The 7,500-nt window shown below is 42.7% G+C and overlaps 1 protein-coding gene across 1 annotated transcript in view; it reads left to right on the top strand.

The window, feature by feature from the left end:
- Window positions 1–7,500, top strand: part of LOC145410329 (cytotoxic granule associated RNA binding protein TIA1) — a 1,031,692-nt gene that overhangs the window by 722,172 nt on the left and 302,020 nt on the right. The gene's annotated exons all lie outside the window — the stretch shown is intronic.

The following is a 7,500-nucleotide window of genomic DNA, read 5'->3' as shown; positions in this document are numbered from 1 at the left end:
ATAACACAACATTTATAAATATCATACAATGGCAATAACTGCATGTTCTTGTAAAGAGGTGCAGTGTGATCTCTATATTGAGCAGAAGAAACAAGACGAATGGCATTTTTTTGTACTGAAAATAGTGACTCCATAAAGCTGATGCTTGCTGAACCCCATACTTCATTGCCGGAAGTAAGGTAGGGATACAGAACACCCTTATAAAGAGAGCGGTAAGTAATGTAGACACACTCAATGCTTTTCTAGTCTTTCGTAGTCTACCCACACCTTTTGATACTCTGATTTTTACTGTTTTAATATATTATGTCTATATTAATCTCGAATCAGTAATGACACCTAAAAACTTTGTATGTTCTACCTTACGACTTATATCTCCAATAGCTACACGAATATCAGATATTATATTTTTACCTCAAATCCAAAATCATATAATTGTCAGTATAAAGAGAAAGTTGATTAGCATATATCCATTTTACGACACTCTCCATTTCTACATTCATACGACGTACCGATTCGTTTATTTCTTTAACTTCATGGATGGAAAGCGAGAGACTGACGAGGAGTGTGAATGTGAGTGGGGTGGAAGGGGGGACAGGGAGGGGGAGGCCAAGGATGAGATGGAGGGATGGATTGGAGAGGTATATGAGAGAGGGGGGTGTGAGCTGGAAGCAGCGCAGTGAAACAGCGGGGGACAGAGCGACATGGAGGTGATTTCTTTGTGGCCGTCCCTTACGGGATTACGGCGTCTGGCAGTAGATAGATAGATAGATAGATAGATAGATAGGATATGCTTGTGTCATTTTATTTATCATGCTTTATTTTTTACTCCCTTTTTTCTTTATTATTTTTTTATCATCTGTCTTGTCTTTTACTCATCTCAGTTTTTTCTTACTTGGAGATATTGATGTTTTGCCCCCCCCCTCTCTCTCTCTCTCTTCCCTTTCCCCTCTCTCCCTCCCCCCTCCCCCTCCCCATGTACGTTAATTTTTCCCGCACATTGATTATTGTAAGTACGGCCTGGCAGTTGCACACACACACACACGCACACAAGTACACACACACGCACGTACACTCCGACACGCAAAAAAGCCACACACACATCGATAAGGAAATTGGTTTACACACACACACACACACACACACACACACACACACACACACACACACACACACACACACACACACACACAGGCATACATGTCACATCAGTAACGACTGATGGTTGGGTATCATATTTCTTCGATCTTTTTAGTTCTCTCTCTCTCTCTCTCTCTCTCTCTCTCTCCCTTTCCATTTAGCAACCCCTCACTAACTTTACAATAGGCGAGCGAGACAGTTTCCTTAATCACCCTCCCTCTCTTTCTCACTGTCTCTCTAACTATATCTTTAATTCTGACTCTAACTCTTTTTGGTCGTTCTGTATTCGCTAAATCTCTACCCTTATTAACGATTTTTTTTTTAATAGGTGAAACATGTAGGTCACAGAAAAAGGTAAACATTGACCTTGATCATTGACCTTGACCTTTGACCAATTGTTTAAAAAATCAAGGAATTTTCTCTCTGGGTGACCCTCAACCCGTCCTCTAAATTTGGTTAAAGTCGATTAAAAACTGTTCGAGTTATCTCACGGTCGGAACTATTCTCACGGTAGTTCAGGTATAGGTAAGGAGCAAGAGACAGATAGAAAAGTACATAGAGATGGATAGATTGATAATTAGATAGATGGATAGATAAACAAACAGGTGGATAGAAAGGTTGATAGATTGATAGACTGCTAGATCGATTAAACATGCAAAAATTGTATGAGACGGTGGCGGGGGTGTTTACTAAAGTCCCCCTGATAATGGAGGTAATAGATGCCCGTTTTCTGTATTGGCTGGTGTAGGTGAAAAATAATGGCGTTAGATTAATGGCTGTGTTTAGTAGCCGTGGATATGTTAATATGTCTTCCTGTCTCCCTCCATACCTCTCTGCTTTTGCCTCCTCCTCCATTACTTTTCCTTCTTGTTCATTCCTTCCTCCTTCTTACCCCCCATCCCTCTTCCTTCCCATCCTTTTCCTCTCCCTATCTTCCCTCCTTCTTCCTTCCTTTTCTGCCTTGCTCACTCTTTCTTCCCTCTTAACCTCCTCCCTTCCTTTTTCCTTCCTTTCCTATTCTTGTCCCTAACCCCCTTTCTCCCCCTCTTGCCTCCATCACACGATAGAAAAAATAATGGAAGGAGGAGATGAGGAAGGTAGGGAAGGAGAAGTGGAGACGTAGGGGAGGAAGGAGGAGAAAGAAGTAAGAAAGGAGAAAGAGAACTTAGAGAGAAATGGAAGGAAGGGGCAGAAGGGGAAGGGAGAAAGGGAGGAAGGTAAGGAAGGGATAAGAAAGAGAGGGAGGGGAGAAGTAAGGGAAGAAGCAAGTCAGAAGAAGGGAGGGAGGAGGGAAGGAGGAGAAGGGTAGGGAGGGAGGGAGGGAGGGAAGAAAAGGCTGAGGAAATTAATGGAGAGTCAAGATACTGCAGAAAGATGTCGGGTTTTGTATCCCTCCCTCCCTCCTTCATTCATTCCTTCTTTCCTTCCTTCTCTCCTTCTTTCCTTCCTTCTCTCCTTCTTTCCTTCCTTCTCTCCTTCTTTCCTTCCTTCTCTCCTTCTTTCCTTCCTTCCTACATTCGTTCCTTAATTCATTCGTCCGTCTTTTATTTATTCAGTCTCATTCACTTATTTTTTTTACATCCTTTCGTCACTAATGCATTGTATATATTTTTTTCTTATTCATTTCGTTTATTCATGCATAGTGTCTACATTTCCCGCCTTTATTTACTTCATTATTCATTTTCCCCAACCCTTAATTCCTTTCTGTTATTTTTCATTATATCATGCATGTATCAACTCATTCTTACTTTCATTCTGTTTAGTTTTCTTTCATCCTTCTATTTTCTCTCATTCATTCTGGTTTTCTTATTTCCTTTATTTCTGTTACTTTTCTTCCTTCCGTCCTTCCTTCCTTCCCTCCTTCCTTCCTTCCCTCCTTCCTTCCTTCCTTCCTTCCTTCCCTCCATTTCTTTTTCTTCTCGCTCAGTCGCTTCGATCTTCTTTCATTTACACTTCCTCCTCTCTTTTCCTCTCCCTTCTCTCCTGCTTCAGTTTCTTCTTTCCTTCGTTTCTCCCTTCCTTTCTTACTTCTTTCCTTCTCTCCCGTCCTTCTTTCCCTCCCATCTTTCCCTCCCTCTGTCATTTCATTTATCTTCCATCTCTCCTTCCTTCCTTCCTTCCTTTTTTTCTTTCTTTCTCGCTCAATCGCTCCGATCTTCTTTCACTTACACTTCCTCCTCTCTTTTCTTCTCCCTCCTCCCTCCTTCCCTTCATCACTTTCTTCTTTCCTTCGTTTCTCCCTTCCTCTCCTACTTATTTCCTTCTCTCCCTCCCATCCATCCTTCCCTCCCTCTCTGTTATTTCATTTATCTTCCATTTTTTTCTGTTCCTTTTCCCTCACTCCCTCTGTCAATTTTTTCATCCATCATCCTTTTTCTCCCTCTCCCCCTCAATCCCACCCCTCCCCTCTTCGCCCCTCCCCTCCCCTCCAGTCGCCTCCCCTCCCCTCCCGTCGCCTCCCCTCCTTTCCCCCTCCTCTCTCTACCTCCAATTTGCTTCCACTCAGGTAATAAGGAAAGGGAGCCCATTCACTACGAGGTAATTAATAGGGAGTGAAGAAACGGGAGGGAGGGAGGAAAGGAGGAAGGGAGAGAGGAAGGGAAGAATGAAGGGAGGGGAAGAGGGAGGGAGGAAGGGAGGAAAATCTGAGTTTGGTTATCACATACATGCACAAATATGGACGTACATGTATAAATAATTAAGCATATACATAACTCCAAAGCATACCTTTACACACACACACACACACACACACACACACACACACACACACTTTTACCTACCCTATTCCCCTGTTTAGTCTAATATTGAATTAGGGAGATTAATGAAAGGTGGAAGGGGAGAGGAGAAAAAAGGTGAGAGAGAGAGAGAGAGAGAGAGAGAGAGAGAGAGAGAGAGAGAGAGAGGGGGGGGGCAAGGGGAAAAAAAAAAAGGGCTTTGAAAATGAAATATGGAAAGAAAAGAGGCATTAAAAAGAAAAAGAAAAATTAGGACATAAAGAGAACTATATGAAAACGAAAAGAGGCATAAAAAGAGTAATATGAAAATGAAAACAGCAGCGGAAAAGAGTATTGTAAAAATGAAATATTTATGACGAAGGACAGAAAAAAAGGGTAGACTCAGGTGAGGGCAAAATGAGAGGGGAAAATGAGGGGAGAAAGCTTAGGTGTTAATTTAATCACTATCAGAAGAGGGGGTGGGGATAAGGGGAAAGGGGGTGGGAGTTAGGGGAGGGGGTAGGGGTGAGAGGGGAAGGGGGGAGTTATTGGATGAGTGTTCGAGCTGTCAGTGTGTGAGGGGAGGGGGATAGGGAGGGAGGTTGGGGTGGGGAGGGGAGCCGGAAGGGAAGAGAAGGGGGAAGAAGAAAAGGAAATTGAGAAGAGAAGAAGGGAAGAGGCAGGGGAGGCGAATGAGGAGGGAGAGGAGGGGGAGGAGCAAGAGAGGGGTATCGTACCAGAGGGAGGGGGAAAGAGGGAGGAGAAACGGAGGGGGAGGAAAGAGGGGAAAAAGAAGGGGGAGGAACACAAGAGACGAAGAGAAAAGGAGGGGGGAGGGGATGGGAGGAGAGGAAGGGGAGAGTGAGGGTGAGGAGAAGAAAAGAAACAAGGAAGTGAAAAGGGAGGAAGAGACCAAGTGGAGAGGAGAAAAGAAAGAGGCAGGAAACGAAGAAGAAGAGAAGAGGATGAAGAAGAGGAGGAGAAGGAGAGAAGAATGAGAAAGGGGAGAGAGAAGGTAGGAGGAAAGGGAAAGGGGGGGCTTTGTTTTATGCCTGATTATTGGGGGGTCATCACGGCTTCTGGGTAATTGTGGTTGATTGTGGTAGTTGTGGTAGGTGTGGTGGACTGTGGTAGTGTTGGTAAAAATGTAAGTTATTAAGATAAGGTTGTGTTGTTATGGTTGATTTTGGTAGGTGTGGTTGATTGTGGTAGGTGTGGTTGATTGGTAATTGTGGTAGATGGGGTTCGGTATGGTAGTTGTGGTAGTTACTGTGTTTTGATACTGGAAATGGTGGCAGTTTTGGTAGTTGTGGTGACGGAAGATAAATGTAATGATTCTCTCTCTCTCTCTCTCTCTCTCTCAACTTCACCATCATACTCTCCCTTTCTACTACTTTCACTCCCCCTCCTTCTCTCCCTACCCTCCTCTTCTCCCTTCCTCCCTCCCTTCCTCCCTTCCGCCTCCGTCAAGTGAGCTCAAGCGTGTACAGTCTCTGGTTATTGGTTAAATAGTTTTGTTGGAGAGTTTGCTCCCTTCTCTCAAACAGGCTCTCTCTCTCTCTCTCTCTCTCTCTCTCTCTCTCTCTCTCTCTCTCTCTCTCTCTCTCTCTCTCTCTCTCTCTCTCTCTCTCTCTCTCATCTATGTATCTATCATTGCGCACATATTGTTTGTGTGTGTGTGTGTGTCTGTGTGTGTGTGTGTGTGTGTGTAACTAAGAATACGAACATCTGTTAATCTTCATATACAAGTGTTACAAACCATGTGTACAGTCCGTTGTGTGTGTGTGTGTGTGTGTGTGTGTGTGTGTGTGTGTGTGTGTGTGTGTGTGTGTACGTCGAATTCCCATGTACGTCGAATATGTGTCGATTTCCGCCTCGTTAATACATTGCTCACACCACTACCACCATCAATTATTACTCTCTCTCTCTCTCTCTCTCTCTCTCTCTCTCTCTCTCTCTCTCTCTCTCTCTCTCATTTTTTAGTCACCGATGATTTACTAATATGTTAAAAATAATTGTAAAGAATGTTAGATATAGACTTGTAATTCTTCTGATAATTTATGTATTTTGTATATTAAATAGGGTTCAGTCTAGTAAAGGAGGCTTGTATCCATATTTCATGTCGCATCAGGAGCATCTTAATACCGCCTCTTAAGCGAGTTATTTTCTTTATTACGCCTTCATCTATGTTACTTTCATCATTTTTCTCATTCTTCCCTCTTTTCCTCTTCCCTATTCTTTTCCGTATCCCAACCCATATGCTCCCTTTATTCCCATTTCTCCTTCCCCCTTTTCCATTTCTCCCTTATTCCCTTTTTCATGTGTTCTCCCTTATATTCCATCCTATCGCCTCTATTCTCCCTATATTCCCTCTCTTATGCCTTTTTTTTTCTATGCACCCTTTCTTGTATACCTCTTCCTTATTCCATTTTCTTTCTCCTTTCCTTCCTCCCTTCCATCTTTCTCTCCCCATGCCCCTGTTCTCCCTTTGTCTCCTTTACCTCCCTTTTTCACCCCTTTTCCTTGTACCCTTTATTCTGTTTTTTCCTCCTTTCCTTATACCTTTTCCATCCCAATTCCTCTCTTCTCCCTCTCCCTCCCTATGTCCCTATTCTCCTCCCTATGCTCCCTTTGCCTCCCTATGCCCCTTCACGCTTCCATAGACATCAGGAATACGAGCTAATTGGTGCTCTCTCTCTCTCTCTCTCTCTCTATCTCTCTCTCTCTCTCTCTCTCTCTCTCTCTCTCTCTCTCTCTCTCACTAATTGACTATCTATCTACCTGTATCTGTTTATATCAATGTACCTATCTATCGGTGTCTTGTATCTATTTATCTATCTATCTTTGTCATCAGGTCTAAAATATATCCTTTGATTTATATACATATTGTTTCATTAATACTCTCTTGTTAATCTGATATTTTAAAACTGTATTCTTTTATTAATATTGTTTCTCTCTCTCTTGCAGGTGAGTATTGCAGAGCGGCTTCTTCGTGACAGGCGCTGTGGTAGGTGTGGTTGTTGTGGTGATTGTGGTAGTTGTGGTGATTGTGGTAGGTGTGATAGTTGTGGTGATTATGGTAGGTGTGGTAGTTGTGGTGGTAGGTGTGTGGTGGTTGTTAGATGTGATGATTGTGGTGATTGTGGTAGGTGCGGTGGTTGTGGTAGGAGTGTGATGACTATTCATGTGATTATGTGAGAAGTGTAGGTGACGATGTGTTTGGTTTTGTGGTGTGGTAGGTGTGGCTGTGGTAGTTGTGGTGGGTAATGAGGTCACTCTGGTAGGAGTGTGGTAACCATGAGTGTGGATAATATTATGGTTCTCGTGGTAGTTATAGGTGTGTGGTAGTTGTGTATGCCGTTGTGGTAGCGAGGGTGTGTTAGTTGTGGTAGGTGTGTGTGGTAGTTTGTGTGGGTGTGGTTGGAACTGTGGTATGTGTGTCATGTTACTCTGATTACTGCAGCTATCCATTACTTTTATTACTGTTATGATGATGGTTACCGGTATGTATGTATGTATGATTATTATTATTATTATTATTATTATTATTATTATTATTATTATTATTTCGTTGCTTTAAAATAATAGTTTACTTATTACATGCTTTTTTTCTTTTTAATCTGTTTTTCGACTTTTCCTTTCTTCA

This window comes from Coenobita brevimanus, chromosome 85 (assembly GCF_032717465.1).
Source record: "Coenobita brevimanus isolate Jiangsu-jjx chromosome 85, ASM3271746v2, whole genome shotgun sequence".
Lineage (NCBI taxonomy): Eukaryota > Metazoa > Arthropoda > Malacostraca > Decapoda > Coenobitidae > Coenobita > Coenobita brevimanus.
The sequence above is the reverse complement of the archived record's forward strand: the minus strand, read 5'-3'. Positions and strand labels throughout refer to the sequence as shown.